Source organism: Mytilus galloprovincialis, chromosome 11 (genome assembly GCF_965363235.1).
Source record: "Mytilus galloprovincialis chromosome 11, xbMytGall1.hap1.1, whole genome shotgun sequence".
In the NCBI taxonomy this organism is placed as follows: domain Eukaryota; kingdom Metazoa; phylum Mollusca; class Bivalvia; order Mytilida; family Mytilidae; genus Mytilus; species Mytilus galloprovincialis.
Genome location: NC_134848.1, coordinates 38,223,467 through 38,232,848, shown reverse-complemented (window position 1 = coordinate 38,232,848; position 9,382 = coordinate 38,223,467). Strand labels below are relative to the sequence as shown.

The following is a 9,382-nucleotide window of genomic DNA, read 5'->3' as shown; positions in this document are numbered from 1 at the left end:
AAAAATGTCATAGATTTTGGGAATAAGGGAGTTGATGATTTGCCCAGTAAAGTTAGACAAAAAAATCTGTGAAAGGAAAACAAAGAGCCTTTTACAAATTCCAGACTTCAAACAAGCTGATTCCGACGTCGCCGGTCAGTTCTCACTGCAGTAACTCCCTCATGTCATGGCAAATCGGCCGTTCAATGCACAACAGATCTGGTGTGTGTTAGTAAAGATGGTCGGAGCTAAGAAAACAGCTTCCATACATATGCAGTTCTATGAATATAAAATTCACAGGGCACAATGGGGTTCTTTTTCTTTTTTTTGCGGATCGGCCTGCTAAAAACTAAAAACCAAGGGAAACCCTTGTAAAATGATCAAGTTTTGACAAGTTTCTACTAAATTTAAGATTTGATGCCATGTTTAAACTTGAAATAAAGGTAATAATGACTTAATCTAGAACTTGACAATGAGGGTCGGTTGAGAATAACTTAACGAAAAATAAGATGATTTGATTTTTTGTGTGAACTATTGTAAAGCATATGACATTTTCCACTCGATCCATTGGTTGATAACGATTTATTTTATCATTTGATTCTAACCTCAAGTATTTTTGTAACATTATCTTTGTTACACAATTGTTCGTTTCTTTGAAGAATCATCCACTTAGTAGAACTTGTCTCGGTTACTGTATATTCATTAATTTTCGTTGGTATTAATTTTTGTGGGTTGATGAAAAAATACAATTTCGTTACTATTTGATTTCATAGTTTTGCAATAGTCTAGATACAAACATATAGAAAATTTGTACCTCGATGAATATCTATAAATTCGTGATTCACCTTTGTTCACAGAAAATATGTATCCGGTGGCCGACAAAAAGTAATGATTCCAGTGTATACGTCTTTGTGATATGATATAATGGGGCTTTTGTTTCATTACATTATTTCCATTATATATGGTTGTTATTATAGGAAATATACAGTTACAGTTTATATCATCTTTATGAAATCTTACTGACGCCTTTATGACTTGGTACAACCTTATGAAATAACCTGAAACAAGTCGACTTAGCAGTTTGTCCAGGAACTGTTCAACCATCCGGAAAACAGTCCTTTATTTTTTGTGTTTAACTTTTGCTGTGTATGTACTGATTAATGTCATGGATGCATAACCCAATCCTTTTGCTTTTGAAAGCCCGACATAGGGATAGTAATCCGGTGGTGGCGGCGTTAGCTTACTTCTTAAAAGCTTTATTTTCTAGAAGGTGGAAGACCTGGATGCTTCATACTTTGTATATAGATGCCTCATGTTACGAAGTTTCCGTCAGTCACATGTTCAATGTACTTGACTTCATGGTTCAGTGACTAAAAAAAGGGTTCAGATGTTTGTAATGTTAAATTCTCTTTTATCATAATTAATTGGATAACGATACTTGGTATGTGCGTTCCTTGCAAGGTCCTCATGCCCATCAGACAGTTTTCAATTTACCTCATTTCATGGACCAATGAGCAAGGTTACGTTTTGGTGGTTAAGTTCATATCTCAGAAGCTACTCAGATCTAGTATATTCGGTGTATGGAAGGACTGTAAGGTGTAAATGTCCAACTGGAAGGTGTCACCTGGCCTTGACCACATTTTCATGGTTAAGTGTTTATACTTAAGTTTTTGTGCTTTGTTCTGTTTTTCTTATACTGTATGCAATAGGTCTACTATATTTGGTGTATGGAATACTAGTAAGGTGTACATGTCTAGCTGGTATGTGTCATCTGACCTTGACCTCATTTTCATGGTTAGTGGTCAAAGTTGTTTTTGAATTTTTTTTCTGATACTATATGCACTAGGTCAATTATATTTGGTGTATGGAAATATTTTATGATCTATATGTCAGTCACGCAGGTTTTATTTGACCTTGACCTCATGTTCATGGTTCATTGCTCAGTGTTGAGTTTTTGTGTTTTGTTCTGTTTTTCTTAAACTATAAGCAATATGTCAACTATATTTTTTGTCTGCACTAGACGTTTTAAATACCTAGTTTTGGGCAGGAATTCAGCTAACTTTGTGAAAAATCATACAGATTCAAGCAAAAAATACACCGAAGAGGATATCACTGCCATGCTGGACTTTTTAATTGACAACATATTTGTTGAATTTGGAGGTTTGTCTTCCAACAGACTATTGGAATCCCAATGGGTACCAATTGCGCTCCTCTGCTTGCAGATTTGTTTTTGTATTCATATGAAGCAGAATTTATCCAAGGGCTTGTACAGAAAGGAGAAAAGAAATTAGCCCAGTCTTTTAATTTCACCTTTCGGTATATTGATGATGTACTGTCTCTTGATAATAATAGATTCAATGATCACTTACATTTGATATATCCAAGTGAACTTGAAATTAAAGATACTATCGACAGAGATAAATCTGCTTCATATTTAGACCTTTTTCTCGAAATGACTACTGATGGTAAGTTAAATACCAAAATTTATAACAAACGCGATGATTTTAATTTTCCTATAGTCAACTTTTCATTTATGTGTAGCAACATCCCAGCAGCAGCAGCATATGGAGTATTTTTTTCTCAATTGATACGTTACTCTAGAGCTAGCTCAAAGTACGTTGATTTTGTTGAACGAGGAATACTGCTTTCTCAAAAGTTGCTATGACAGGGCTATGAATCAATCAAATTAAGGTCATCACTCAAGAACTTTTACGGTAGCCATCATGAGCTGATTGGCTATTTTGACAAAAGTGTGTCAGAAATCTGATATTCTTCCTCAGTCATGATAACCTTCCATCATTACCGAACTGAACAAAGAAATAACACGCCGGGTGCTGTATACGGTGCAGGAAATGCTTACCCTTCCGGAGCACCTGATTTCAGTCCCGGTGTTTAGTGGATGGAGTTTATTATTTATAACTGTTGATGTAAATGTCTTTTGGTTTTATGAGTCTTTGTTTACTCCTTGGTTTTGATTGTTATTGTCTTGTTAGCTGCCTGACATGGTACATCTGACCTTGACCTAATTTTCAGGATTCATTGGTCAATGTTTAGTTTTCTTGGTTAATGTTAAGTTTATGTTACAGTTGTAATAAAGCTTTATATTTAAGACTATCAATACAATATCAATGATTAGTAAAGAAGGCGAGACATTTCAGCGTGTTCACCCTTGTTTTATATAAAAATAAAAAGATGTGGTAAAATTTCAATAGTTTTGAAAGGTACCAGGATTATAATTGAGTACGCCAGACGCGCGTTTCGTCTACAAACGACTCATCAGTGACGCTCATATGAAAATATTTATAAAGTCAAACAAGTACAAAGTTGAAGAGCCAAATGCGACATCTCTTCAACAGAATCAATCATCACTTTTCATGGGCATGTCAGTTTTGTGGGCGATTGCCTACCTAAAACCTTTTATCTTTTTTTTTACTTTTAAGGCAAGACGATGCTTGCATTTTGTAGATAGTTCTTTTTCAATATACTTGGAATGATTTGCATATCTAAATGTACCAAACGACAACTATTTCATCATATATGTGAACGGTAAAACAAACTCAAAAATAACGTAGGCTTGTTATTCAGTAAGCAGGACAAGCACTTCTCCTAGATAATATTCAGCGGCGCCCGGTATGCGCTAAGCTCACCGTTGAAGACAGTATGGTGACCTATATAGTTATTAATTTCTTGACAATTTGGTATCTTTTGAAGAGTGGACTCATTGGGAATCATACCACAACTTCTTTGTTTTCAGCAACAAATGAACAGTAGACAGACCAAATCGAATACGAAGTTGAAACGGATTGAAAAACCCTATTCAAATGGATGTGCTAACACTGACACAACAAATACATCGTCTGCCAACAACGGAATCGACATTCAAATGCAAAATCAAATATTCAGTAGGATCAATAAGTGATTTTGTTAGTTCGTGAGGATAGCACAGGTGAGATAAACGTTAATAATTTGTATCACAATCAGTTTAAATCAAGATCATTTTTTTTTTAAAAGTGGATTGTGCCTAGATTTGATCCCTTTGTTTTGTTCGGCCCTTCAACGCTTGATTATTTTTTTTCAAATATTTTAGTCTTAAGCATCACTGACGAGATATTCATTGTCGAATTTCGCATCTGGTGCAGTTAACCCGATACATTTAATGATATTTGTCCAAATAAAATATATGGTAACATTTTTATTTCAGAAAGATAATCTACAGCTACAATACTAGGAATTTGTAACACGATATCTAAATGTTTAGTTTTAGCCAATTTGAATATTGGTTTGAACTTCAAACTTAAAACTGACAATCAAACGTCTTTCATTTCAATTTCTCTAGGGAACAGATGAAAATGATCTAGATCACTGAATTGTTGCAATATAGAAGAATCGTTTCTTGTGGTTAACAAAAATTTCACCCAGCTTGGAAATTCAGTATATCGTGCCTGCAGTAACGAAACTAATTGTACTCCCATTTGGCTGCTATAGCATTGGTCAATTCCATCAACGATTATTAAAAGTTTGTGACCTAACACTGATTTCAGTTCATTCAGTTGATGAATGACAAAGTTGTCTAAACAATAATAAGGATCATAGATACAGACTCCTTTAATGTCCGTCCATTGTGTGTCTACCTCCTCAAGCAGCCTTTGATATCTTGGGTATGAACAACTAATGCGTTGCATTAAATTGAGTACAAATTTCTCTGGCATTTGAAGCGTTTTTACGTCGCGTTTACAGATATGGTAAATAACTGTGTATCCCTTAGGTCTGCAATGGTCTTTATTTTTTATTACGTCGGCAACAAATGCTGATTTTCCATATCCAGGACCCGCAATCATAATTACACCTTTCGCATTCGTAACATTGAGTCTATGAAATGTTTCATCTATGAGCCATTTTCTCCCGACAAAGTTTCTCTGTTGCTGAAGGTAAAATTCAAAATGCAATCCATAACCCAGATTACAACCTATAAAAGAAAGAAAAAATACACAATTAAAAACCAATTGTTCTGAGAACAATTGAAGGTCTTTCCACATCAAAGAAATTTTGATAAGAATGTAGTTTCTTCGTACTCTTTTCGATAAATAATGGTTTATTTATACTTTTGAGTCAAATAAGGGAGATAATATGCTACTTCCGGTGAAATGAATGTTACTTCCGGTTTCATATGAAACATTCTTTCACACTGATTCTAAAAATATACAGCTTCTATATACTTTTGTATGTAGAACGGGAGATAATTAATAAAATTGAGAATGGAAATGGGGAATGTGTCAAACAGACAACAGCCCGACCATAAAACAGACAACAGCAGAAGGTTATCCATAGGTCTTTTAAGATAATTGGTCACTTCCGGTTTGTTGGAAGTCATTTCTAGTCTTAAGTGATAGGTTTAAGTATATATATGACACAATATATGGATTCTGAGTACTTTTATATCAAAAAATTGCAATAAGGCTGCTTCCAGTTTTCTGAAGAACACTTCCGGTAGTCATTTTTCAAGATCATATGTCACCTAACCTTTTGTACAAGGTCAAATGGCTTTATAATGAACTTAATGGAAGTTATAATCAAATAACCTTATATAAAGACATTTCAGGGGCACTAACTCCTTTAAGTTGCCTTTAAATTGTATCCGATCAAAAGTAGCATATCTTTATTACAATAAAGCATACACTTTTCACTTGTTCTTTTATATGTATCTTTCAAAGTGTCAAAGAAAATGTAAAAACAAGCAAAAGTCACAATTGAGAACTCGACCTTAGTCTTTGACCTTGACCTCGTTTTCTAAGTTAGGACATAGGGGCCTCAAATAAAAATATTCCAGGCCTATACGGTCAATGGTATATGATTTATAAAAACATAGCGACAAATTTATTTCGTAAAGGTAGATAACTCCTATGAAATTTCATCGAATCGCTTCGATTCAAATTAGCCAAAAATTTCTGAGGATGTAACGAACAATTTGTAATAAAGAATTTTGTCGATATCTTTTTTTGTTACAAAGGAGATGCACACATTTGATAAATAGTGAATAGGGAGATAACTCTTACAAAGAAAATTGTTCGACTTAGCAGGGTGAAATTTAAAAGCGCATAAACTATACAATACAATATGAGAAATATCTAAGCGACATATGTGACTAGCCATGACATTTGCAGGCTTATGGAGGTAGAACGTCATTGTTAGAAAAATTATAAACATGATAAATATCGAGATTCAATGAAATACGTATTTGTGAAGAAGAGATTTATATATAACACTTTCCTTCCTGACGCCGAACTATACATCATATTTTGTAAGAAGTTTTGAAGAAGTTTTACTTTATCGTTTGAAGTGAAAAATATTTGAATCTACAATTTAAATTGATACAAAAAAAATCAAATTTCTGCTCTATAGATTTCCTTTCATAAATGAAATCTGAAATATATCACTAACAAATTCACCGTATAAAATGCATATAAGAGAACTGCTACTTATAAACTGTGACGCAACTGTTTCAACAAGTTTAAATTACATGTTCTAAAATAGAGCTAAGAACTGTTTGTATTGTTGTAAATTTATGACTTTGAAATTTTATTCAAATACGCTATTGAACATTACTAAGAGTCAATAAATACAATAATTTTGTATTTAATAAATTAGTGCCTTCAATAAATAAAAGCCGTCATAGAACAGTCTCATTTTCATACCGATATTCGAAAGGGCTCGTTTCATTGCTATTACAACAAATATGTCATAATAACATGACAGAGAGTTTTGTTTCGGAATATTCTAGATAAATATACAAAAAGACAATGTACCCTCCTAAGCCTGGAAGTGGCTAGTCACATATAGTAAACGGCGTTTTTCTCACAATGACGTTCTACCTCCATAAGCCTGGATATGTCGTGGCTGGTCACATATTGCGAAACAAATATTAATCGCAAGAACAAAATTAGGCCGAAAAAAATACAAAACATAATAATAATCAGAAAAAATACAATAGGTCTTCCCACAGAAAAGTGGATAAACCTAATTATAATTAGATGAACAGCTTGACTAAAGTGAAGTTACTCAAAATCCTGTTTAAAGGTGGCTCAAATTAAACTAAAACAAGAATGAACCTAATGCTTATCATACCCAAAATCTCGGATAAGTGCCTGATACGATTGTTGTTATCACTGTCGAGCTAATAGCAAACTATGAAGGTATTGTGTTCAGTAGTACTAGAGGTATGTGTGTTTGTCACAAAACATTTTTCAAGTCCACTCAACATATTGAAAAGTTCAAAGTATCAGGATCTGAAATTTCCCAAAAGCGCTCACACCATACAAAGGATACATTTGTGTTGACAGATTCGCCCCCGGTCATCTCAATAGGTATAAGATATAATGTAGTCCGAAATTATGTTGATAATTTATTATAATATGCAATATTTTTATAGATTACACTGGCTAATATTTTCTGAATCAAAATAAATAGTTTGACTCAATTCTGTGGTGTTTGGATATGCAGATAATGACGTTTTATCGCTGATCTAAAGAGGATAGTTAAGTGGTTTCAAATTAAACTTTGATATAAAATAGAATAACCGACGTATAAATAAACTATTAATGTTGTCACAGTTGTCGTTACATACGAACTTACCAGTAAAATGTGAAGACCTGGTACTTAGAGAACCAGACAGCATGATCGAATGATCTATCTTAAATAACATTACTTGATAAGCAATTAATGCAATGCATATGCACAATATTGCAATGATACCCAAATTGACTTTCGATAGATCTACTTTGGTATTTATCCTTTTTTGCATTTTATTTACTTCTTCCGCACTTATAAGATTGTAACTGATAATGTCATTGTACGATTTCTCTTTCAGTATTTGAGTTTTATCATAAACATTTTGCGCTGATCGATTATCAAGGTGAGTAAAAAGAAATGTCCTAATTGCTTCACAATATTCAACTTTGCGGGCATTAGAAATCCATCTTGCATGTGCCACCTGATTTCTTATATCTATTAATGTCTGTGGCTTAACCTTTATATCAAATTTAGCGTGGACATCAGTACAATTGATTATTTTCCTTAGTATTACTGCAACATCATTGTCATTACAAGAGGAATCTGAACGGTTTGATTCGAAACACCACACCGCAGAAAAACATCTTTCAACTTCGGATGGATCTGTTGGCCATTTTGATGATTCGAACTGTAACCAACAAATGTTGTTTTTAGCCATCTCTGTGCGATTTTTGTGACTTGACAAAATTGCGGTTCTCCAACCCGCACATGTGACGCACCAGGCCGCTACTGATTTTGTTTCATCTTTACTGCAAGACTTTGGACATTGAGTATCTAGATGCTTAAGTTTTTCCTTAAGCGAATCATGGAAAAGTTCAAATTCTCTCTTGACGCAGCCTTGTATTCCGTCCACAAGATATTCCAGGGCAAATAAAACAAGAATCCGGTTGCTCCCCTGCCGGAAGTCTTTTAATATCTCAAACATACATTCCATTGGCGATAATTGAACTTTTTACCGATCAAAAGATACCTTGTGTACTATAATATTTTTTCTATAATATTAATCCTTTGTCATTCATAGGTAAATACACATACCGTATTTTAATTTTTGCAAACTACGTGTGTATAAACATGTCCAATTTTAACTGATTTGAACTACAGTACAAGCAACGTTATTTTACAAATAATCTTAGCATTGGTATCTATCATGTCCTCTTCAGAAAGAGACGTCTTCTGATGTATGTTTTATGTTTAACTGATAGCTGTACATTTTTTACAAAATAACATGTCTCTGCATTTGTTCTGTCAAGAGATCTTGTATTTTCATATGCGACGTACATTTCACAAAGCATGTACTGTAGTTGGGTACGTCGTGTAATTAGATATAGGGTAAAGACTACCTTGACAGATTCAAAGGAAGCATTTGAATTGAAAGAAACTCACTGAAGCAAATTATGTCCTCTATATGGAAAAACAAACAATGATATTATATGAAATCAAAAGAACTACAATAGTTTTACCTATCTGCTATTTGTGTTGCTTTTGGTGGCTATTTTGTTTTATATGTGTTGATATTACATCGACAAGTAATGACGGCTTATAATGCAATTATTTTTAATTGTTTTAAATTTAATCGTGCCTTTTCGGAAAGTTATGTGAAATACAGACAAAAAAATACACCTTTAAATGTTTTTAAGTTTTGGTTGGACCTATATATAAAATGAAGGGTACTGCATTTTTTGTTTCAGACTTTGTGTTTGATTCAGGGAAAAAGGGGGGATATTAACAATATTTATACAGTCATGAAATAGCAAGAAAAAGTATTATTAATTTGCACTTTTGTAGTAGAAAAATTAAATCAATGTATATGCGTGAATGACGCATAGCAAATACAGTC

At 33.4% G+C, this 9,382-nt stretch overlaps 1 long non-coding RNA gene across 1 annotated transcript; it reads right to left on the bottom strand.

Moving 5' to 3' along the window:
• Positions 1-4,158: 4,158 nt before the first annotated feature.
• Positions 4,159-8,787, bottom strand: LOC143052122 (uncharacterized). Its single transcript, XR_012970995.1, has 2 exons — positions 7,609-8,787; positions 4,159-4,945 (listed from the first exon to the last, which is right to left on the bottom strand). It is a non-coding gene; the product is annotated as an uncharacterized LOC143052122 (long non-coding RNA).
• Between the last annotated feature and the right edge of the window lie 595 nt (positions 8,788-9,382).